Source organism: Pleurodeles waltl, chromosome 7, assembly GCF_031143425.1.
Source record: "Pleurodeles waltl isolate 20211129_DDA chromosome 7, aPleWal1.hap1.20221129, whole genome shotgun sequence".
In the NCBI taxonomy this organism is placed as follows: Eukaryota; Metazoa; Chordata; class Amphibia; order Caudata; family Salamandridae; genus Pleurodeles; species Pleurodeles waltl.
Window position 1 is genome coordinate 1,248,451,864 of NC_090446.1, and position 26,147 is coordinate 1,248,478,010.

A 26,147-nucleotide genomic window follows, 5' to 3' on the forward strand; every position below is an offset into this window, starting at 1 on the left:
TACAACGCAGGGGCATGCACATGGGGCCCGGCTTGCAAATTCAGTCATAACTGCTCCAAATGCGCCGGCTGGCACCCCGCAGCCGAGTGCAGCAAGGGGAGCAAGCCCGACAAGTCAATGGCTACCTATGCCGGGGCCAAGCAGCACTAAGGGTCCACATTCACATCACACTTCATTAGCTCCTTCTCCCATAATTTTTGACACCTTAGCACATATCCTCCAGGGCTACCCAAGAACAGCTGAACGAGAGCTTCTGTACAGGGGTTTCAACGAAGGTTTTAGGATCCCTTACACCGGCACGTTAGTTACGAGGGGAGCGGATAACTTACGGTCAGCCAGGGAGGCCCCAGGGGTGGTGCGGGAGAAGCTAGAGAAGGAGAGTCAAGGGGGGAGGGTGGCCGGTCCCTTCCCACAGCCTCCTCTTCCAAATTTCATCGTGTCACCACTGGGGATTGTGCCAAAGAAAGAGCAGAGAAAGTACAGGCTAATTCACCATCTATCTTTTCCCAAAGGTTTATCAGTGAACGACTACCTCGAAGAGGGAACGTGTTCGGTTTGTTATGCCTCATTTGATGAGGCAGTGGACCTAGTGCGCGCAGCGGGCAAAGGGGCGCTCATGGCTAAGGCAGACATTGAGTCCGCGTTCCACCTTCTCCCGGTCCACCCGAGTAGCTTTCACCCTTTAGGGATGAATTGGGAGGGTCAGTACTTTTACGACAAGTGCATGCCCATGGGTTGCGCGGTGTCGTGTTCCTTATTCGAAACCTTTGCCTGCTTCTTGGAATGGGCGCTGAGAGAAAGCACCCCACCGGGAAGCTCACTGCACTACCTGGCCGATTTCCTATTTATCGGCAGGGCTGAGGCAGGTGACTGCGGGGCAACCCTGAACTCATTTGAGCACCTCAGTAAGTCACTGGGGGTGCCACTGGCGCCTGGAAAGACGCAGGGACCTACAGTGTGCTTGACATTCCTTGGCATTGAGATTGATTCAGTAGCTGGGATGTGACGATTGCCGAAGGACAAGGTCACGGCTCTGCAGGCCGACATCAGGCAAGTGCTCCGCAGGGATAAGGCAACGCTAGCCACAATTCAGAGCCTCCTGGGCAGGCTCAACTTTGCAGCAAGGATTATACCAGCAGGCAGAATATTTGCCAGGCGGCTAGCAAGGGCGACAGCTACGGTCAGCAAACCCCGGCACATGGTGCGCCTCAGCAAGGGCCTGAAGGAGGACCTGCACATGTGGCTGGCATTTTTGGAGGAATTCAATGGGTCTGTATTGTGGCGCTCGGCATGGTGTACCAGCCAGCAGCTCCAGCTCGCCACCGACGCTTCAGGCCGGGAGGGGTTTGGGGTCATTCTAGACCGGCAGTGGTGTGCAGCGAAATGGCCCAACGCATGGGTCAGGCATGGACTCAAAAGAACATTACTGTGCTGGAATTGTTCCCAATTGTCCTCTCGCTCTATTTGTGGCCACAAGTGTTAGCCAACAGGAGGATTACATTCTGGTCGGACAACATGGCAGTAGTGCAGGCCATCAATTGCCAGTCAGGGAACTGCCCAGTACTGTATTGTTAGGACTGTTGAGGGAGTTAGTGAGAGGTTGCCTATTGAGAAATGTGGTTTTTCGAGCGCGACATGTGCAAGGGGTGAAGAACGTGGCTGCTGATGCTCTTTCTCGTTTTCAGTGGGCGAAATTCAGGGCGGCATGCCCCCAGGCGACGGAGGAGATGACACCGTTCAAGGAGGAGTGGTGGCGCTTGGCTCAGTGGAGCAAAGGATAGGGGCGCTGGGGGAGCTATCGGTGGCTCCGGCTACCCGCGCCAAGTACAAGGCGTGCTTCGACAGGTTCACATCACTAACACAGTCATGGGGGGTTGGGGACGCCCACACGCCGGCCACAGGGGTGCACCGCTTCGTACTATGGGCAAAGGACAACGGGAAATCGCACGCATGGGTCTCCAGCCACTTGGCGGCCATTGCCCATTTCTCAAAATTAAGGGGAGAGGGAGACCCTACGGCCGGTTTCCCGTTGAGGGCAGCACTGAAGGGATGGGCCAGACAAGAGGAGAAGACACACGACCATAGGGCGCCGATTGACCTAGACATGCTCAGGGGCTTGGTGGAGGCACTCTCAGCCATTTGTGACACACCATACGAGGAGCTGTTATTCAGTGTCACATTTTCCCTAGCCTTCTTCGGAGCATTCAGGACCTCGGAGTTAGTGGCGAGGTCAAGGAGCGACGCGTCCGATAGGGCTCTAATATGGGCGGATCTCAAGATGGGCCAAGACATGGCCGAACTAAAAGTTCGTAGATCAAAAACTGACCAGAGAGGGTTAGGTGTGGTGGTGCGTTTGAGGGTACTAGGAGACCCCGTATGTTGCCCTATAAAACTCCTCAGGAGGTACATGGCATGCCGTCCCTCAGGGCCAGGATACCTGTTGCTACACCGTAATGGCCAGCCTTTGACACAGTTCCAATATAGAAGGGTCTTGAGCTGGGCAATCGCAAAGGCGGGGTACCAGGGGAAAAAATGGTCAATGCACTCCTTTAGAATAGGTGCGGCCACCACGGCCTATGCGGAGGGTCTGCCGGCGGAAGCCATTAAGAAGATTGGAAGGTGGCAGTCAGGGAGATACAAGCAGTACATCAGGACCTGCGATAGTAGGGGCGGTTTAGCATAAGAACGCACTTCGCCAGACAGGGGTGGGGGGGGAGATGGGGAGGGGGTACTAGGGTGCACAAAGAGTGTTTATATTGTAACGTGATAAAAAAAAAATGTGGGATCACGGTTGTCAATAAATATAGTGGTAACGCCTACCTTCTTGTCCGTCTAGGAGCTAAAACAATCTGGGTGATGGGCCATGCACTGGTGGACAGAGCAGGAAACCGGGCCAGAGAGAGTCACTGGAAGCACGGTTTCAAAAACATCAAACTTGCATGGATGGGAACCCCGGGAATGAGATGGGCCATGCTGGAACCGAGAGTCCGCCAGCTGGTGAGGGAGAAAGGGTTTAAGCCGGACATTCTGGTAATCCACCTGGGTGGGAATGACCTCACTTCTTGTGGGAGGGGCCCGCTGCTAAAGGCCATGTCACAGGGCCTGGCCAGACTTGCCACCCTGATGGAGGGCGGCAAATTAATTTGGTCTGAGATTATCCCGAGGGAGGCGTGGCAAGGAGCCAGGTCCCCTGCCGCGATTGAAAGATCCAGGAGGAGAATCAACCGGTCGATAGAAAAATTTGCAAATCGCCACAGATTTGGTTTCGTCAGACATACCCTGTTGAGTAGATGCCTGAGCGTTAATTTCGAGGCAGATGGGATACACCTGTCAGACGTAGGCGCGGATATTTTTCTAATAAATGTCAGAGACGTTCTGGAGCGAGCAGGGTGTGAGTAGCATTTAAAAGAGGGAGCACAGGTTGGGGGTGCCCCGGGTATCGCGAGATGCCATCCCGGGGCTTGGCGGAGTTACAGGGCGATCCTAAAGCTTAAAAATTGGTTAAAAGGCCTCCAGATGGTGATTCCTGGAGCCAAAGGTATTCCTCAGGGCCCTGGGAGCCTTTACGGCGGGGCCTGGGATGACGCGACGGCGCTCCTTAATCCCGCAAGGGACAGTTGGAATCCTGAGCAACTGTGGAGACTGGCCGGGGTCTCGCTCTGACTTGTCAGGAGCATGACAAACTAATAAAGTGGTAAACCACGATAAAGGAACGAACTGTAAGATGCTAAACATGTTGGTGCAGAGAACACCAGACGTAACAGCTCTAACTTTCTCAGGATGGGTGTCGGCCAATATTAATAAACTCATCTCCGACACCGGGATCGCCCGTAAGCTAACCCTACCTGTGAAATCAATAAATTGCGACATATTATACCCACAAACTTTGTCCTGGCATTATTACGTGCATGCATGGTATTGTGATAAACAGTGATTGTACTTACCTTAAAGAGCTAGGGGTAGCAGCGCTATGTAGTTTCAATCCCAGTGAGTTAACACCTGCTTCCCATTTCCAGAATTTAGTAAATGCAATGTCATTGTAATTGCTAACGATAGCGCCTGCCTTTTACTGTTGTAAAACGTCAAAAGTGTGGTATGAAAAGCACGTGATCTCTCTCTCTTCTCACACAACTGAATATTTGTTTGCCTGATTATAGCGACTGGAAGGTTCATAATTTCAAAGCATGCTGCTGACTCAATAGAACACTGTTGAAAGAAATAGCAAGTCATTATTTTTGGGGGCGAACTAGGGGACTATTTTTTATTTATTTATTTAATGCGTTTTTATATAGCGCGGACTTTACCCGAAGGTGTCAGAGCGCTTCACAATAGGCAAAGTAAAGATACAAGAGGAGAAGAATTACAAGTGAGCCTGTTACAAAAGCAAACGTTACATTACATGAGGCAATACGAAAGGAAAAAGTGACGTGTGCAGGTTACAAGACTATATAGTGCCATTGCAGGCCATGCTTCTTCTAAGGGGTGTTGGTGTTAATGGAGGGCTTCCTGCCTACGGAGGAAAGTCTGTAATCTCCCGCCCGCGCTACCAACCGCAGATAGATCTAACGTACACCGCCATCGCACACCGACAGCAGGCCACATCTGGAGCCCCAGCCCCGCGGAGACACAGACTTGAGGCGGGGCTGGCACTGCGCCGAGAAGTTTAGTTATTCCACGGAATTCCAAGGAAGTCACCCTCCTCCCCCCCTATCTTCAGAACACATCTCAGGGACTCTTTAAACAGCTGGAGTGTGGTGTGCTTGACCAAGGGCACTGCAATCCCTCACCCGAACAACACACCTCAGTGTGCTCCTAATGGGTGGTGTGTTGTGAGGGGTGCTAACTTCCTGTCCCTCGAATCTGTAGAACATTCTTCGTGGTACCCTTGCGTGTGATGGGGTGAGTGAGGCGCTAGGCCACTACCCAACTATTGTGAAGCGGGACCATGTGAATACGTCTCCACTCTCCGCCCCACCAAAGAGCCAGTAGGTGAGAGGGCTGTTCGGCAGGAGCAGCCGTGTTTACACTTAGGAGCAATTTATTCCACGCCACCGCATGGCCTGTGTTTTGCGCACGCCAGAGGGGAGGGAAACAAACTTACCGAGCTGCATGAGTCTGTGCTGGGAGTGGGGCACGGGACTGGGGGCTACTTTTTCAGATAAGCACATTTATATGTAGGAAAAAGCAAGGAGTCCCCGGCACCTGAAAGTACCGGGACGAAGGAGTTGAGCGCCCTGGAACACAGAGTACACACGCACAGCACGATTCCTGTCCGGCACCTGGTGGCAGAGCAGCGGCTCCCCTGCACCCCTAGAAGCCACCCACCACAGAAGACACTTTTCAGTCCGTCCAGAGGGGGCTGGTGGCCGGAGGAGTTCTATACCGCCTTGCCCCAGATGAGACACTTTCCACTCGCGACTGTCCGCAAGGGGCTGGTGAAGGTGTGTGGGAGAGGGCCAGAGTGAGGTCCTTTGACTAATTTCAAATCCTGTCCGCATGCAGAGTACTGATTTTCCGGCAGGTGTGCGGGGAGGTAGTAGCCCCACTCCAGGTGAGACCCTTTCAACTCCCTTACATGTGCGGGGGACATTTTTAGAGTGCACTCTCAAAGACCAATTCTTTTCTCTCAGGTAGCTTTCAGACATCCCTATGGGAGGTTTTGGAGGTTGTTGAAAAGTAACAAAAACAACGAGCGCAGAATGGGGAAATGCGGGTACCGACAGAGCATCTGGGAGATCCGTGCAGAAATTCAAGTTCATTACAGTTGTAGGTCGATGGTGGTTTCTGATGCTATTCAGTGACGTTCATTTATGATTAATTGCCCTACACTGACCTCACGCCTTAATCTTTTATCACCAATATAATTCTTGTCTTGTGTTTGATTCGCTGGTCTTCTGTATTCCGCTGTCTCAAAAAGGACATTTCTTTTTGCTAGAACATTTAGACTACAGTTAAAAAACGTATGTTTTGCAACTGGGTACATTGGAATTATTTCCAGCTGTTCGTCCAGGGTTTCAGCCAGTAAATCAACACGATTAGATGCTCCAATCATGGTAACTCCTCTGGTATTAAAAACGACGTTTTTTAACAGCCACAATCGTGCTAATTCATGATTTAATGCTATCTAGGACAAGTCCCTCCAATTAGATATAAGCAACGGTCACGTACAGTTTCCCATTGGTTATATTCAAATCTTATTATACTTGATTGAGTAAAAAATACACGACACCGGTGGCACGTGCCACTCGCTTTGCTGGTTGTCTCTTTATTGATTCATTATGTTTACAACATTTTAAAGGTGCTCGTCAACTGTGCGTGTTTAATTGGCACTGCAGGTTTTCTCCCTCACCTCTCTGGAGGGGGTTAGCGTGAGACATTTTTTCTGGGGAACATTTTTTTCGAAGTGGCAAGTGCCCAACACCCCCTGGACCCCCCCATCCCGGGCCACCCGACACTCTCCGATAGGACCCCCCCATCTTCAGATCAGGGCAACGGCGAAGGAGTCTTGGCAGTTCCTCCAAGTCCAGAACTTTCCCAGGACATGCACATAGTGGCATAATGAGGGTTAAATAGGGAGTGGAGTTCTGCGGGTGCCGTAGCAGGTGGTGGCACCCGTGCCAACAGCAGATGCTCTCCAAGACACCTCTCTTCCTGACAGCAGCTATCGCACACAACTGCAAGACACCACAACATTCCCTGAATGACCCCGATCAGGAAAGACTGTACTTTATTTGTAAACACAGTGCCTTGGGATCTGCCTTTTCTTCCATTCCTCTTCAGTAGGCCCACTGCAGCCACACTAGTGGAAAATCCGAGCAGCCTTTCCTCTCTCCTCCAAATGTGCTTCTTTGTAAATTTAACACATGTAAACCCTGCCCACAGATTCCACAGCAGCAGAGGTACTTGTGGGTGCTAGGAGTAACACCAGAAGTATAAAAACGTGCACAAGACCAGTGGCGGCTGGTGAGGTTTGTGAGTGGTGGGGCTGGGCTTGGCGTCGAGGGGGATGGGCGTGCGCATTTTTTCGGGAGGTTGGTAGCAATTTCCCTTTCTTCTACAAATCCTATTTAACAAAATAGAGATACATTTTTTAAGATAAAAAGAACCAAAATAGCTTTCATGGGCCTGGCTTGGTAGGCAAGCCTGACTTCCTTCTTTAGCAATGTGTACAGCATCAAGACGTTTTGGGGTTGATATCTCACTCACAACATGTTTGTGAAATGAGTTCTCCTCTCCATGTGAATATGTCAGGCTGATATATAGAGAATGATACCATTTTAATGATGTTGCTGTTGCATAAAAAGGTTGGGGCTGTCTATTGAGCCAGTACATGCCAGAGATAAAATGGCATTCAGGATGGTCCAACAAAGTCAATGCCTTCTTAGTCCACATACAATAATATATTGTTTAGTTTTCCCATACTGAAACTCAAGATCATGCATAAAGGCAACTCACATACGCTAAAAAAACAGAAACATGGAGAGATGAAATATATACATGCAACACAGAAAATGCTTTTCTTACCTTTAGTGTGTGTATGTTTCTTTTCTGAAGCATCTGTTCAAAGCCAAGCACACAGGAGTTGAAACAAATATTCATATAATATAATTGGCCACAGTCAGATAGAAGAAATATTTATTTGAATAAATAAATAATAATTTGATCTTATAGAAAGTAAACTACATTTTGACCAGGGTAGTTGAAACACAAAAAGTAAATATCCATCGCTGAAAACTCCTTGTGTAGGAACGGTTTAATAGCTCAAAAAGTAAATTTGCATACTTTAACATTATACTTTAAGATTAAATACTTTGTACATCTCTGATAAGAACTTTAGTTACCCAGTACTTTAGAGAAATTATATACCCAGTACTTTAGAGTACTTTAGAGAAATTATATAATGAAATTAAATATGTATTGGTTCAAAGAAGAAATAAACCTGTCTCCAAGATGTATAGGTTTACCCATTTATATATAAAAAATATATTATCTGACACCCATGCCCCATCACAAAATCTTACTAGTAGTCATAGATAAGTCAACATGTGCCAACATACACAAACATTGTTATATCATCATTTATCAATCAAAAATGAGCCAACATTCAGACAACTTTGATGAAAATGTAAGTGTACCTTCATAGCATTGCATCACTGCAGATGGCGATTAGACTACTGAAACATACATTTAATACATGGTGCACTTTCTTGCATACAAGGTACCTACAGTTTTTCTTAATGTTACTTGCAATACAAACTAAACCAAAACTGTATCCCCTAGGAACAATATTTTACAACACTGCATGCATTGCCATGGTTTCTATTTATACAGAAAGTTTGCACAACGTTCTTTAATGTGAGCAAACCTTTCAATAGTTTTTTTTTTTAATTCTGGAATCTGATTTATTAGTTCCTTTTCCATTGATAGCATGGCTAATGCATTTAGTCGAGCTTGAGTCATTGTGTTTCTTAAAAATGTTTTTATTCTCTTCAGTGTAGAAAAACATCTTTCAGCTTCAGATGTTGTCATTGGCGTTGTAATGACAATTCTCAATAACTTTAGAGTCTCAGAAAAAGATTTCTGCAGGTTATTTTGGCATAAAAATATACATAAAGACATGGCACCACCGCCTGTAGCCTGATGAAAATCCTGTCTTCCATACAGGATTGATAGCTCAGTGCGTAGTCTTGACTTTGTTAGCATTGGATATGCTTCAACTGTTTCATTGAGAGCTGCAGTAGGAAAACATTTGGCATGTTTTTGAAACAGCTCACTATGCAGTAGTGTTGCACTGACAAGATGCCTTGTAAATGCAAAGCGTTCCCTGGCATGCACTACAATAATGTCACATACTTCTTTTCCCTCCTGTATCAAGGTACTAATCTGCAGTTTGCGGTTTGTAAATTGACAATCATGTGGCAATTCAGAGTCCAAATTGTCAATGGATTCCCGTACCTTGTTGATGCTTATCACAAAGTCTGAAGTGGCCCTTTGTACAAATAAAGTATCAACTTCTCGCTTTTGCAACTGGTTGTATAAAATATTGACATGTGGCATTATACTGTGGAACAGCAGAAGAAAAAAACGAAACTCCTTGTCTTCCAGAGTTCTGGTAAAGCCCTTTGCTTCACATACAGATGTGGAATCAAATGTAGTGTTTTGTGTTATAGATTTAATGCATTCTACAAGGTCCTCTCTGTGTTCGTGAATTATATTGATAGCTCGAATGTTGATGTTCCAGCGAGTTGCAGACCATCTCGGTATTCTTCTTGCCACTATCTGTTCAAGAACTTCAGTCCGTTTTGGAGAATGGGAAAAAAATGCAGTAATGCCACCCAGCTCTTTAAAGAAAATTCTGACTCTGGATATTTTTGATGCAGCCTGTTCCATTATTAGATTTAGTTGGTGGGCATAGCAGTGGACATAATGTGTATTAGGGTATATATCTCTGATTTCTTTTTTTAACCCCACTAGAGGCACCACGCATGACACTAGCACCATCATAGCTCTGAGCAATTAACTTCTCTTTACCACTCCGCTCTGGTAATATAAGGTTAAGTTCATTAAGAATAGCTGCTGAAATTGTATCAGCAGATGAATCTTTCAGATACGAGAAGCAATAAAATCTTTCTACAACCTTGGATTTGCCATCAATGTAGCGAAAAACAAGTACTGACTGTGTCTTGGTAGAGACATCAGTTGTATCATCGGCCTGGATAGCCACGTAATCAGTGCTTCTTAATTGCTGTACAATGGTTTCTCTTGTTACCTCCAGCATACAGTCAAGCAACTCATTCTGGATTGTCTTAGAAGTGCCTTTAAATACAGTTGCACTTTTCAAGTGTGCTTCCATTGCACTGTCTATACTGGACACAAAATCAACCAGCCCTCTGAAGACACCGGGATTTAGTGACTCTTCTGTTTCATCGTGGCCTCGCAGCGCCAATTCAAAGGCTCCGCAAAATTTCAGACAGTCAATCAATTTTGATAATATCTAACGGTTCTTATCAACCTCCTCATTATGTTTTATTACTCCCTTACGGTAGGCTTCATTTAACTGGAGTGCAATATTTGATTTTCCAAACAAAGATAACTTTAACACATTGGTCAAGTGGGATTCACTGGAGTTGTGTCTCTTTATTTTTTCTGCCAGATGCTTAAGATCAGTAACTCCTGTTCTAGTCCAGCTAACTTCACCCCCAAAGAGCAAGCAGGGGAAACAGAACAAGGCATTCTTAGAAGAACTGGCAGTAAGCCACTCCATTTTATCAAACCATGTTCGTGCAAACCTGCATGTGTAACCTTTCCCCCGGTCTTTTGCAGACTGCTCAATGTGTATGTCGGGTTTCTCTGGTCCTAGTGCTTTAACACGAAGTTTGTCTTTGGGTGTCATTCCCAGAAATGGTTTTGTCAGTAAACTGTCTACTGTATTCATTTTTGCAAACAATTAAATGAACAAGACAAAGAAAGGCTAAACTAGATTATAGATTCTTAACCCACTTGCAACTGTACTTCAAGTTACTTTTTAGCAACAGGTGATGAACTTTCTGCTGATTTAGTAAATCATGCCTCCTGATAAACTATCTGCTGAGTTCCTCAGGAATTTGGAGACAACTTTCTGCTGAGTTCCTCTCTTGTTCCAATTGATAGGCTATCTGCTAATTTCCTTCCTGGTACTTGTCAACCTATCTGCTGCTTATCTCTGGTGCCTGGAGAAAAGTTTCTGCTGGTTTCCTCTCTGCTGCTTGAGATTTAGCTATCTGCTGACCTTCTCCCTGGTGCCTGTGAATAATTGAAATATGATATAGGCTTTGAGACTATGGACCATTGGATACAGAGAGTCGTGCGCAAAGATACTTACGATCACAGCAACAGTAGCCACGGGCCAGGCCCCAGCCCCAAGCAAGAGGTGTGTGCATTTTTGTTTTACAGATTAAGGGGTTTATTACAACTTTGGAGGAGGTGTTAATCCGTCCCAAAAGTGACAGTAAAGTGACGGATATACCACCAGCCGTATTACGAGTTCAATAGGATATAATGGACTCGTAATACGGCTGGTGGTATATCCGTCACTTTACCGTCACTTTTGGGATGGATTAACACCTCCTCCAAAGTTGTAAGAACCCCCTAAGAGTTTGTTTTCACTTTTGTAATGGGGGCGGAGCCCCGACGCCCTCATGCAGAAACCACCATTGCTTACATACTATGACAGTTTTTGAAACCGGACACATACCACAGGCACTACTAGTCAGTCCCCCTTGCAACTTTCACTTTCTAGCCCTGAAGTCACTTCTCACTTCGACTCCGGATTCAACTTGAGTCAGTTTTTTACATCTCACTTTTATCTTGCCCCTTGATTTCCCTGATACTCTAGGTCACTCGCAGGATGCTCCACTACCGATGATTCCTGGTACAATATAACGTACAGACTTTGAGCCTAACCGAATGAACATAATGCAAATCACTTCACATCAGAGTGCAACTCTATTACTCTTTCATGATTACTTTAAGGGAAACCTGAGCCATGTACCGCAGCCCTGACTTACACCCTTCATACCTCTGTCTTAAGGATAGATTTGCCTCCACTGGTGCCGCACTCCCCCTACAACTAAGAACAAACTGTTTTCAAACTTAGCTAACCATGATCTCCCCTCACAGATTGCCTCTGCAGAGATCTGTGGCTGTGACCAATTTCTTGTTTTATTTCTTATACCTACCGATACCCTTTTTACTTTTGTTCCTGAGATAGCACTTTCCATATATAAGGTTCTCTGCAATGATAATTTCTCCATATCTGCAAGACATGTTCTTCCTTCATGGTCGCCACATATAATAATTTTTGGGTACATCCTTCACTTAATTACCATTTATTTCCACGTGGTTCTTTCAATTTCTGCTTCGCTTACTCTTAAAAGAACTTGTCCCCGGATGTGCAAAGGTAATCATTTGCGATTACCAAATAGCAACTAGTTGCAATTTGCTGTTTCGCAAACATCAGTGTACAAATATGTCTTTGACACATTTTGCTTTTAAATAAAGCAATCTTTTTTTAATGCAGCCCATTCCCCCCCCCCAAAAAAAAAAGTTTTCTTTTCATTTTCTTAAGAGCAGGCAGTGGTCCGTGAGACCACTGCCTGATACTAAAAAATGTTTTTACAAACATTCACAAAGGGGGAGGGGTCCCTTTTTGCAAATGCGTTGAAACCTACTTCAAGTAGGTGGTAAAATGCAAACAGTTTGCAACTGCATTTTGGTCGCAAACCATTCATATATACCACAGCAATTCAGTATTAGGAAAGGATGCACTAAACACATCCCATACTTGTACCGAATCACAACCCCAATTTGCAAATTTGCAATTTGGTAAGACATGCAAAACTAAAAAGTAAATGTCCTGAGTTTTAAGTATATTGCACCCTGCACTCTGGGCAGTCCAGGACCTACCCTAGTGGTGACCTATGTGTTTTAAAAAGGAAGGACTTGAGCCTGGTAAAAGGCTTATTTTGCGCGTTCAAAATGACAGTCCAAAACTGCTCATGCGTGCTCTGCAATGGCAGCCATGAGACATATTTAAAGGACTACTTAAGTAGGTGGTACAATCAGTGCTGCAGGCCCATTAGTAGCAGTTAGTTTACAGGCCCCGAGCACAGGTAGTGGTGCACTTTACTGGGGACTTATAAGTAAATCACATATGCCAATGAGGTATATGCCAATGTTACCCTGTTTAAGGAAAGAGCACAAGCTATTTAGCACTGGTTAGCAGTGGTAAAGTGTGCAGAATCTTAATGTAAGCAAAAACAGGAGGTCTGAAGGCAAAACGTTAGGGGGAACCACAGCAATTATTCCAGGTCTAACAGTCCCACAAATATATTTTAAAGTATGGGCAAAGAGGGCAGGGCCCCACCTTCCAAGAGGCCCTCTTGGAATGTGAACTTTCTCTCCACCTTACATCTGTCTATTTCACCATCCCTACCTTTAATGTGTTATTCAGTATTCATAGGCATTGTGGGATTTGATTTACTAGAGAATGTGTGTTAAAATGGAAAGTAGTTCACAATAGGGGCCTCTACCAAATGTACTGCCTGGAGCCCCCGAAATCCTTAAAATGACACTGGTATCCCAGGTGGTTTTGTTAGATTGTCAGTTCTGTAAGAATGCTTTATCCATCAGAGACTGTCTTACTTGCCTCTGTGTTGAATGATTAGTGTGTGCAGTGCTTAATATGTGCAGATGGTTGCAAGGGACAGGTACCAACACTTATTTTTAGGGATGAGACAGAGTTTTCAGCAACAGACTTTGACCCACAACAAGAGAGTGAAAGGAAGAAAAAAAGAAGGGAGGAAGAGAAAAATGGGAAACAAGGGCAAAAGGAGAAACAAGTGATAAACACTGGCCTTTATTGTGGCGGTACTGTGAAAACTGCAGTAGTAATGTCACACTGCTTTCTCCATGATTTTCCTACGTTCCTCAGCCTTTTCTTCACGCACATTTCTCCAAGTTTTCCCTAGCAACATGTGCACACGGAAAGGAACTCGAAAGTGTGTTTTCTGCGCAACTCTGAATCTAGATTTAGCCTTAAACTGGAGTTTATGGCTAAATCACTGCCCCTGGACCGACAGTCTACTCTTCACCTCTCCCAATGATAGCATCTTCCTGGGGTCCGTGCCTCCTTCTCAGAGCTCCCTTGCTCGTGAGCTAGAGGTACGCTCTACAAATCCCAACACAAATATCTAGACCAGTTGTTCGGATGTGTATCTGCACAACCAATATTGAAAAAAATTCCTTGCGGGACAAAGCTAAGCAAACATTATCACATATGACTTTGTAGTGTTGATTTCCTCTTCAATCACATAGCACAAAAGTAATTGCATATTTTTTTTCCAAATGTAGCAGCCCAGCTACTGGGCAGAAAGGTTGCGACAAGGTACCATTTTTCACTAAACAAGTGATATTTCCCATGCTGGTGCAGCATCTATCTGTCTTCTTTCTGGTAATGCTGCTGGCTCTCAGGCTGGACTGAAGATCAATGATAGAAAGCTCTCTGAAGGTGCTCCCAGGTCCTGGGGCAAGGGAGGCGGGGCCAGGGGGTCAGACTGCTCCCATAAGCCTCAGCTACGCTTGATAAACGAGGAAGCAAGTTGGCGCGCTGTAAACTGCTGTCACATCAGTTACAGGCACTAATTAGAACTACTTTACCATTGGACGGGCCAGTGCATTTAATGCCACTCCTGCTTATTAGCTTACAATACACATTGACATAGCCTGTGCGCCAAAACACCATCATAAATGGAAACACCGAAGAGAATTATTAATAATGTATTAGACGCATTTGGAATGAATTTCAAATAGCTCTTACCCACTGACCTTTGCTCTTCGTAGGCCTGCCTGAGAGATTCTTCAGAATGAAAAAAAGAGATGAGATCGTTTCAGCTTTTATCTATTTTTGTCGAATATGGAGTAGAAAAAAATGCAATCCTCGATAATTAAGGGTATGAGTAGTAAACACGCCTCGCTTCTTTCTCGAGATGAAAGAGTTTATAAAAGCAGAGTGGTGTTTTTATGAAACATTCATGAAGACATTACTTCAGAATACAATTTCAATCCACAGGAATATTATGCTACCTCAGCATGAGGTGTCAAGTCCTCACTGTTCAGTAAGATGCATGTTCTTTACTGATCCGTGCACCCAATCAGGGAACTAGCAAATGCCCACATATCTGTTCACTCACCTGGCTTGCGCTGCCCCAAAGACAAACCTGGGTCGCTCCTTTACACTGTTTCAGGTACACACCTGCAGTGCTTTTAATAAGCCCTTATTGTAAGCGTTCACCCTTCAGCAGAAGCTATATATTGTTTCTAAGTGCCTTCATACTGCAATCATTTTTGATGGAAATTAAGCCTATCGAGACACAGCTTCAGTTGAAGGGAAAAAAGGTTCTTTCTTCAAATCTAATGCCAGTGCGTATGACCCTCATGCATTTTCATGTGAGACCTACCACCAAACAGCACCTGCATCGTACGTGGTATATATTAAAAACCACAAACCAAAGGGTACCAGCTAGAGCTGAGTGACCGGATACAGAACAGATCATGATAACTGAAATCCCACAGTTTAGGTCCTCAAAAGGCATCACGTGGAGGAATATACCCCTGAAACGGCACAAACAAATACAGACAAAAAGGCACTATCGGGAGGCACATGGCTTTTAAAAAGCACTAAGTACAGGTACATACCTTTAAAAGAACCAGGCAAGGTTAGACACGATAACTGCAAAAGGGCACTAAGCGGGGCCCCATCACTATTTTATTCTGCAGCAGCAGCATTTTCTGCCTAATTATGGATTTGCTGCAGTTGCAACAGAATCCATAATCTACTGCATACGTTGCAAATTAAAAAAAATACAAAATTGTTTCTGGCTTAAACAGACCAAAAGTTAATAAAATAAAGCCAGAGATGTGGTGAAAGACAGAGTTTAGCTGGTCACCGTTCACACGAACGCTAAATTTAGGTGTTAAGCCGACACTAATTGGGTGAAACCTTTTTTCCACATTAAGCCATAGCGTGTAAAAAAGATGACGGTATGCCGCCACGTTTTGCTGCATAACCTCTCTTTTTCTGGCAGCATAACTTAGTCAACCAGATAAACTAAAGTTTGTGACCGTCTTCTAATCGTTCTTTGTCCCTGCCATGCCACTTCAAATGATAATCGTGCTGCATTATGAATAGGGTATATAACGCTATGCAAATCAGCCCCTCAGCTGAAGGGCAGACATTAAAACACATTCATCCGGAATAGGCATTATCACAATTCTTATAACGAGGTACTTCTGCCCTTTGCACACAGTACCCAGTATGAGATTCTATTAGCACTGCGAGATCAAAGGTCGGTCAAGCTCTGGAAAGAGTCTAGTCTATTGTAATCTGCAGCCGTCGACAACAGAGAAGGCCTCATATATATATAGGGGCTACATGGCTTTCAGGGCCGCGCCGGAAATCAAAACGAACAGTGGCAACAATGCTGAAAAAGGTTACATGAACAAGAGTTAATAAAAATTCCTGGCAGGAGTCATGTGTGCAAAGAGGTGTCAAATATTTACTCCTATATTCTAAGCAGCAACACGGTGAGCATGAGTTAGAATCACATGGGAGCTGTTGTTTACTGCCTCCAGCTACAGAATAGCTCAGGCTACGTTGTTTTCCTTCATTTTCGCGGCAAAGACCCGCGGCACTTTGAGCAGATTAGAATCTGCATTTCTGACCCCAACGGTGGTGGGATCTTTTTAACCTCATAATGCACGGGTATGCGCGTTAGTCTGTGGTTTTCGAGATAAACGTTGTTTAAAATATGAAATCAGTGCTGCTTCAACCCAAAGGCTGCTGCAACAGAGAGACACACGCTTTATGCACTCTCCCGAACCGTTGACACGCTGCTGTGGTCTCCTAGTTCTCCCAACGAGTTTTAGAATCTGTTTATTCCTTCATTATCTACAACCTGTGGAGTGAGATGTTGCACGCATTTACTGTCCCTTTGCCTAAATTGGCAAGTTCCTAACTTTGAATGTCTCCCTATGTGCGTGTCTGAGTGAGTGGAGGAGCTGTGTATGAACGTTTACCTGCACTGGTCAGAGCTCACAGGAATGAAAGATGGACACGAGCCATGACTCACCTATTGTGAACGGAGACAGCCCTGCCTTTTGCGGTGACGCAGCGTCTTCTTCTGACACCAGGGGCTCCTCTGGGTCCCGGCTACGCTACCCACAGAAGGAGTCGCGGTCGCGGAAGGCCAGGCGGCAGGCAGGTGCCATCCTCATTCGTTCTCTGGGGGTGAAAGCAGAAAGGCGAGGGTGGCAGCGGTGCCGGCCCGGAGCACGGCCACGAGGCACCTGGAAGCCGTGCTGCTGCTGGTGCGGACTTCTCAGGAGCAGGAGGCGCGGGAAGCAAACACCTCGTGTTTGCTGACAGTGCATAAACTGCGCAGTGCGCAGACTCGATTTTGAGCTTGCCGCTGCCTTCCTGCCTGAAGCCCAACCCGCCATTTCCCAACTTGTCACAGGGCTACACCCATCTTCCGTGACGAATTGGGAAAGGGTGGGGTGACCATCCTCCACTACCCTGACTGACGTGAAGCCCCTAGCGCTACAGGGCTTCAACCTGAAGCGCCCGGGGCTAAGTTTATCTACACGTCATTAGTGGGTGGAGACTGGTCCTCTGAGCTATGTCTGTGCCGAGCTGATGACCTCACAGGCCTCAGGCTATGAGCTTATCAGCCCGGCAAACATAGACTCAGTCAGGGGAGGGCCTGGCCTGATCCTGCCAGTCTAATCTCACGTGACCCAGCCCCAAGCAAGAAAGAGGTGTGTGCATTTCTTTTAGGGAGGGACTGGGAGTTAGGGGAGTTTGTTTTCACCTTATTTTTTTTTGTTATGTTTACGAGGGCGAAGCCCCGACACCCTCGTGCAGAAACCGCCACTGCACAAGACCATCCTAGTTCTTTAAAAAATGTTTGCTGTGGATTTGCAAATCCCACGCAAATTTGTGGTGAAACATTTGAAAAAGCTTTTTGTCCCTGGGGCACCCCACCAGTAGGCCTAGGGGGGCGGGTTTTTCAAAAAACTTTTTTTCTAGGACTTGGCTGAGTCCGAATCCAAAAATGGCTGCCAGCACTTCTTGGTTGAAGTGTTTGTTGGCAGTCAGTCAGATCTCAGCATAAGATCTGTTGGATCCGCGGAGGGTCCGCATCCCTAGATATACATTTTCATTTTTTGTTTAGTTACTTGTAAACTACTGAATGTATTTACACCAAATCACAAAAAGGGCTCTTTCTGGACGAAAAGCCATTTTTTTGCCAAATCTGGTGTAATTCTACCCAGCAGTTTGTACTGTATTCGTGTCTAAAATCCCTATGGGAAATTGCATGGAGGAAATGCGTTTTGGGACCCCCCTCTTTTTTTATCAGTCCCCACTTGACGAATCACCTGGGAACTACTGCCTTCTCTTAGAAAATATTTTTTAACATTCTCAAAGGAGAAGGGCTCCCCAGAGGACCCATTCCCTTTTGTGAATGGGTTTCCTCCAATTTTAAACTGGTGATAAAGTATTACTGTTTCGAACCAGAATTCAGTCGCAAAACAGTAATACATGCCATACCGATTTGGTATTTGGAGGGGACGCCATAAACACGCCCCTTCCAACTACCAAATCACAAATGCAAAATGCGAATTGGTCACAATTTACCAAATCACATTTTGCGTTTCTTACATTAGAAAAAGCATTTTTCCAGTGAAAGCAGCCTGATTCTGTTGAATCGTGCGGTTTGCGCCCATAAAAATGCTTTGTACATCTATCTTGTCCATAATTCCTAGCAGATTTCATCTGTCTCTGTACATACATATATATAAAAACATATGGGTTTCACACTCAGTTTGAAAAAAAATATTCTGCACATATCTGATGGTAAGATTATTTCATCACATTGTATAGATAATGCCTCATCCACTTTAGAAAGCCCCTCATCGCCCCAGCCCGCCATCTGATGTGAAATGTGAGGTGAAGTTAACTGAAGTCATTATAATTCTCGTCCCTGCCATGCACAGTGTTATCATCAATGGTGTAATTTCAGATGACAGTGATATAAAAGTATAACTTCTCTGGGATGGGGGAACAGAGTAGTAATAGTTTTTTAGAATCACGTCTATGATCAGGTCATAGGATCGGGGGGAATAGAGGGAGGGGTCTACTTCAATGTAAATAACCTTCAGAAGAATACATGAGGACAAGGAATCAGAGATATCGGTGGTTGACAAAGCCCCTATAGCGAACTTATCCCATAAGACTTTGATAAATAGGGAAATAGAAGTTTTGGAGAAGGGCTTTAGTTTTACCCCAACAGCCAGAGTGAATAGATTAGAATTGCAAAGAGATTTACAGGCCTTCCTTAGAATAGTCAGACTACAAAAATCCTTTGCAGGGTGGGAGTTCACTACAGGTGGACATCATATTTCTGGTTTAAGATCGAAAGCAACATTTACCCCCTCTCTTGCACAAGTGGGAAAAGCGGTAGAACTATTTGAAAACATTGCTGAGATAGATATTCAGAGAATCCTTTGGGATCCTTTTAAACCCCGAGTAATCTAACACCTGAACAGAGAAATGCCCTCCAATCCCTTTAATCAGGATCCCAGTGTTACTATAAAACGTGCTGATAAAGGGGGTGCGATTGTGATCTTTTATACTCCTGATTATGCGAGACAGGCGGAAAAACTCTTGTCAGTGAAGGAACACTATTTAAGAGATCCTATGACTAAGCTGGAAATTCTAAAAAGGGAGGTAGTAGGCGTAATAGGAGAAGGAGTAACAGAAGGGTGGATTTGTGAGGAAGAGGGCCGGTTCCTCACCATGTTAACCCGACCATCCCTGCATTCTATGGGCTCCCAAAAAATTCACAAAGATATGAGCTATCCCACACTGAGACCAATATTATTGTGCATTGGGTCGCTATGGGAACCCCTTAGCAAATATGTAGACAGTTTCCTAAAACCCCTAGTTGAGGAACAAAGATCATATATTAGGGATTCTGCCCATATGATCTCAAAAGTTGAAGGATTGATTTTCAATAGGCAGAGGAAATTTCTGCTCACCCTAGATATTGAAGCACTCTATACAAACATTCCATCGGACCATACCATTAAGGTGATAAATGATTATCTAGAGGAAGGTGATTTAAGAGGGGGGAATAGGGAATTCATTTTACAATGTTTCACCTTGGTTCTCAAAACCAATATTTTGTTGTTAAAAAATGATCAGTACCTACAACTCAAGGGGACAAGTATGGGAGCTACTTGTGCTCCAAGTCTGGCCTGCCTTTTGAGAATGTGCTGATTTGGCATTGCTTTATTGACAACATCTTCCACATATGGGAAGGTTCCCGTCAAGAACTAGACGAGTTTCTGGTATGGTTAAATTTGGGTGACACCAATTTGAAATTTACACCTCATGTGAGTAACATCTCAGTTGACTTTCTTGATATCTCTATCAAGCGTAACAGCGGATTTCTGGATGTAGAATTATTTACGAAGCCAACAGACAAGAATACCCTTATTCAAGTTTCCACCTTAAGGTTCAGAAGGATAGTATTCCCTTAGGACCATTTTTGAGAATTAGAAGAAATTTCACCTCCCTACATGTCTTTTATAAACACTCTGAGGTATTAAAACAAAACTTAAAGGATAGAGGGTATCCTCATGGGTTGATCAGCCACTCCTTTAAGAGGGCCCATTTCTATAACAGGGAGACTATGTTTGAAAGAAAGGTTAGGAAAAAGGATATGTACAGGATAGTATTTGTGAGTAAATTCAGTGGCATCAGTGATAGGGTCAAGAATATAATTAATAAGAATTGGCATGTCCTGAACAGTGAAGAAGAAACTCATTTGAATAAACCCCTTTTAGCATTTAGGTGCAATAAGAATCTCAAGAACAGTTTGGTACATACCTATAGGGAGGAACGTCCATTAGGACAATTACGCTTGACAGGAGGGGAAATAAAGGGCATCTACAAGACTGCTGTGATCTAGAGGAGAAACACATTGAGTATCAGGGCTTTAAAGCTACTCCTAGTAGCATGAATACCTGTTGCAGTAAAAATGTTGTATACTTAATCATTTGTCCGTGTGGTATGGGCTATGTGGGGAAACAGGTAGAGAGTTCAGGACCTGTTTATGTGAACACAGATCGGCTATTAGAGCTGGCAAGCCTAATGCCCCACTAGTGGAACATTTTCAACTGATGAGACACTTGGATAGAGACCTGCGGTGGTTTATTTTGGAGAAGATCCTCTTAAAGAAGAGAGGTGGTAATAGGGATACGCTAAAGAAGAGGAGAGAACTTTGGTTCGTCATCAAACTTGAGACTGTGAAGAAAGAGCTAAATAGCAAGGAAGACTGGGAGAGGGGTTAGTCTCTTAGGTAATTAATTTACAGGGTGCTGAAGGTGAAACAGAGTAGGATTCCCGATGCTCTGAGATATAGAGGAATTTATTGTAGTGGCCTATTATATATGATGCTAGTAGGTCTGATATAGGGTAGAATAGTGCTGTGCAATCTGGTTCTATGACTGTTTACCATATTAACCCCTTCCCCGCCAGGGACTTAATGGTTACGTCCATGGCAGCGCCCTTGTGGCGCCATGGACGTAACCATTACGTCCTGGGACTGGCAGTCGGGGGAAGTGCTAGCGCTTCCCCCGAGGGCCGCCCCCCAACACCCCCAGGCCAGGGCTGAAAGGGGAATCCCTTCCCCTTTCACGCCCACCCCTCCCGCCCCCCCCCCATGACGTCAGCGCGCGATCGCGCGCTGATTTCATGGAAAGGGGGAATGACGCGCTGGAAGCCATTTGCTTCCAGCGCGTCAAGGGAGAAGGTGAGTATTTCACCTTCCTGCGGGGTGGGGGTGCTCTGAGAGAGGCATCGAGGGAAAGGAAAGGGTTTTCCTTTCCCTCGATGTCTCTGAGCATTCCTGCTGCCCGATCGCAATGCCCACTAGACACCAGGGATCTCGTTATGTGTGTGTGTGTGTGTTTATTGGTGTGGGGGAGTGACCCCTTGGGCAAGGGTCGCTCCCCTTTGGGGGCAAATGTTTTTTACGTTGTTTCTGCCCCCCCTGGGGGCAGATTGGCCCTATTTTTAGGCCGATCTGCCCCCAAGAGGGGCAGAAAGCCACTAGACACCAGGGATTTCGTTATGTGTGTGTGTTTATTGGTGTGGAGGAGCGACCCCTTGGGCAAGGGTCGCTCCCCTTTGGGGGCAAATGTATTTTATGTCGTTTCTGCCCCCCCTGGGGGCAGATTGGCCCTATTTTTAGGCCGATCTGCCCCCAAGGGGGGCAGAAAGCCACTAGACACCAGGGATTTCGTTATGTGTGTGTGTTTATTGGTGTGGGGGAGCGACCCCTTGGGCAAGGGTCGCTCCCCTTTGGGGGCAAATGTATTTTACGTCGTTTCTGCCCCCCCTGGGGGCAGATTGGCCCTATTTTTAGGCCGATCTGCCCCCAAGGGGGGCAGAAAGCCACTAGACACCAGGGATTTCGTTATGTGTGTGTGTGTGTGTGTTTATTGGTGTGGGGGAGCGACCCCTTGGTCAAGGGTCGCTCCCCTTTGGGGGCAAATGTATTTTACGTTGTTTCTGCCCCCCCTGGGGGCAGATTGGCCCTATTTTTAGGCCGATCTGCCCCCAAGGGGGGCAGAAAGGAACTAGACACCAGGGATTTTATTGTTGATTTTTATTTTTTGTGTTGGGGGCGGCCCCTTGGGCAAGGGTCGCCCCCAGGGGCCCTCATGTATTTTTGGGCAGTTCTGCCCCCCTTGGGGGCAGAGAGGCCTATTTTTTTTAGGCCTTTCTGCCCCCAAGGGGGGCAGAATCCCAATAGCGCCAGAAATAGTATGTATGTATGTGTGCTTTGTGTTGGGGGGTGGCCCCTTGGGCAAGGGTCGTTCCTCCCAGGGGCGCAATGTATTTATTGTCGTTTCTGCCCCCCTTGGGGGCAGATTGGCCCTATTTTTAGGCCGATCTGCCCCCAAGGGGGGCAGAAAGCCACTAGACACCAGGGATTTTATTGTTGGTTTTTATTTTTTGTGTTGGGGGGCGGCCCCTTGGGCAAGGGTCGCCCCCAGGGGCCCACATGTATTCTTGGGCAGTTCTGCCCCCCTTGGGGGCAGAGAGGCCTATTTTTTTTAGGCCTTTCTGCCCCCAAGGGGGGCAGAATCCCAATAGCGCCAGAAAGATATGTTTGTATGTGTGCTTTGTGTTGGGGGGTGGCCCCTTGGGCAAGGGTCGCTCCCCCCGGGGGCGCAATGTATTTATCGTCGTTTCTGCCCCCCTTGGGGGCAGATTGGCCCTATTTTTACGCCGGGCAGAAAGCCACTAGACACCAGGGATTTTTTTGGAGAAGATCCTCTTAAAGAAGAGAGGTGGTAATAGGGATACGCTAAAGAAGAGGATAGAACTTTGGTTCGTCATCAAACTTGAGACTGTGAAGAAAGAGCTAAATAGCAAGGAAGACTGGGAGAGGGGTTAGTCTCTTAGGTAATTAATTTACAGGGTGCTGAAGGTGAAACAGAGTAGGATTCCCGATGCTCTGAGATATAGAGGAATTTATTGTAGTGGCCTATTATATATGATGCTAGTAGGTCTGATATAGGGTAGAATAGTGCTGTGCAATCTGGTTCTATGACTGTTTACCATATTAACCCCTTCCCCGCCAGGGACTTAATGGTTACGTCCATGGCAGCGCCCGTGTGGCGCCATGGACGTAACCATTACGTCCTGGGACTGGCAGTCGGGGGAAGTGCTAGCGCTTCCCCCGAGGGCCGCCCCCCAACACCCCCAGGCCAGGGCTGAAAGGGGAATCCCTTCCCCTTTCACGCCCACCCCTCCCGCCCCCCCCCCATGACGTCAGCGCGCGATCGCGCGCTGATTTCATGGAAAGGGGGAATGACGCGCTGGAAGCCATTTGCTTCCAGCGCGTCAAGGGAGAAGGTGAGTATTTCACCTTCCTGCGGGGTGGGGGTGCTCTGAGAGAGGCATCGAGGGAAAGGAAAGGGTTTTCCTTTCCCTCGATGTCTCTGAGCATTCCTGCTGCCCGATCGCAATGCCCACTAGACACCAGGGATCTCGTTATGTGTGTGTGTGTGTGTTTATTGGTGTGGGGGAGTGACCCCTTGGGCAAGGGTCGCTCCCCTTTGGGGGCAAATGTTTTTTACGTTGTTTCTGCCCCCCCTGGGGGCAGATTGGCCCTATTTTTAGGCCGATCTGCCCCCAAGAGGGGCAGAAAGCCACTAGACACCAGGGATTTCGTTATGTGTGTGTGTTTATTGGTGTGGAGGAGCGACCCCTTGGGCAAGGGTCGCTCCCCTTTGGGGGCAAATGTATTTTATGTCGTTTCTGCCCCCCCTGGGGGCAGATTGGCCCTATTTTTAGGCCGATCTGCCCCCAAGGGGGGCAGAAAGCCACTAGACACCAGGGATTTCGTTATGTGTGTGTGTTTATTGGTGTGGGGGAGCGACCCCTTGGGCAAGGGTCGCTCCCCTTTGGGGGCAAATGTATTTTACGTCGTTTCTGCCCCCCCTGGGGGCAGATTGGCCCTATTTTTAGGCCGATCTGCCCCCAAGGGGGGCAGAAAGCCACTAGACACCAGGGATTTCGTTATGTGTGTGTGTGTGTGTGTTTATTGGTGTGCGGGAGCGACCCCTTGGTCAAGGGTCGCTCCCCTTTGGGGGCAAATGTATTTTACGTTGTTTCTGCCCCCCCTGGGGGCAGATTGGCCCTATTTTTAGGCCGATCTGCCCCCAAGGGGGGCAGAAAGGAACTAGACACCAGGGATTTTATTGTTGATTTTTATTTTTTGTGTTGGGGGCGGCCCCTTGGGCAAGGGTCGCCCCCAGGGGCCCTCATGTATTTTTGGGCAGTTCTGCCCCCCTTGGGGGCAGAGAGGCCTATTTTTTTTAGGCCTTTCTGCCCCCAAGGGGGGCAGAATCACAATAGCGCCAGAAATAGTATGTATGTATGTGTGCTTTGTGTTGGGGGGTGGCCCCTTGGGCAAGGGTCGTTCCTCCCAGGGGCGCAATGTATTTATTGTCGTTTCTGCCCCCCTTGGGGGCAGATTGGCCCTATTTTTAGGCCGATCTGCCCCCAAGGGGGGCAGAAAGCCACTAGACACCAGGGATTTTATTGTTGGTTTTTATTTTTTGTGTTGGGGGGCGGCCCCTTGGGCAAGGGTCGCCCCCAGGGGCCCACATGTATTCTTGGGCAGTTCTGCCCCCCTTGGGGGCAGAGAGGCCTATTTTTTTTAGGCCTTTCTGCCCCCAAGGGGGGCAGAATCCCAATAGCGCCAGAAAGATATGTTTGTATGTGTGCTTTGTGTTGGGGGGTGGCCCCTTGGGCAAGGGTCGCTCCCCCCGGGGGCGCAATGTATTTATCGTCGTTTCTGCCCCCCTTGGGGGCAGATTGGCCCTATTTTTACGCCGGGCAGAAAGCCACTAGACACCAGGGATTTTATTGTTGGTTTTTATTTTTTGTGTTGGGGGGCGGCCCCTTGGGCAAGGGTCGCCCCCAGGGGCTCACATGTATTTTTGGGCAGTTCTGCCCCCCTTGGGGGCAGATATGCCTATTTTTTAGGCCTTTCTGTCCCCAAGGGGGGCAGAATCCCCATAGCGCCAGGGATACTATATGTGTGTGTGTGCTTTGTGTGGGGGTGTGGCCCCTTGGGCAATGGTCGCCCCCCCCAAAGGGTGCAATGTAATCTGGGCGATTTCTGCCCCCTCCCCTTGGGGGTAGATTGGCCTATTTTTTTTTAGGCCCATCTTCCCCCAAGCAGAGAAGACTAGACACAAGGGAAAATGAAAAAATGGTTAGTGGCGGAGTGTTTGTCAACTGGCGAAGTATTTGCTTTTATGATAATAACAGTTTTTCTCCTTTTTGTTCTAGTTCAAAGCTTTTGCTGACTTTGCTGTGGCTTGTTGCAGTTTTGGCAGTAGTTGTCCTGCGGTTTGCGTAGTTGCATGTTTTACGTAAGTAAATAAATTTACTCCAAGTGAGTATTGTTGCAATGCATGAATGACACGTTTGTAGGTGGTGTACTGAATGCAGGATGTGTGTGAAATTGTCCTTAGAGTTATGCACAATGATTATTGTGTTGTCTTATGTCTAATTTGCTTTTTTTTTCTCTTTTTAGTGGGATATCGTTGGTGATTGCTGTGGCTGTGCAGAGTAGTTGCTGGTGAGTCAAGCTTTTTCAGGCAAGTGAGCAGTATAGTTTTTGAGTTTATAATTCTTAGTGATAAACCTATACTTTGGTACTTATCTTACACAGTGCTGGTTGTTGGTGGTGTATTTGTCCAGTTAATTTTTGTAGGAAGGATCATGGCCAGCCGTAGGATGACTGCTCAGCAGGTTGTTAGTGTGCTTTTTGAGTCATCTTCTGACCATGAATATGAGACTGACTCTGCATCTGAGGCAGAGGAGGAAGTGCAGGATTCTGGAAGTGAATTTTCTGTCAGAGATGAATCATATGATGATGAAGCCACTCTCAGTGCTGATGAAGGGCCTGTTTTAGAGGAGGACAGTGATGTGCCAATGGTGCAGGAGCCAGCGGCTG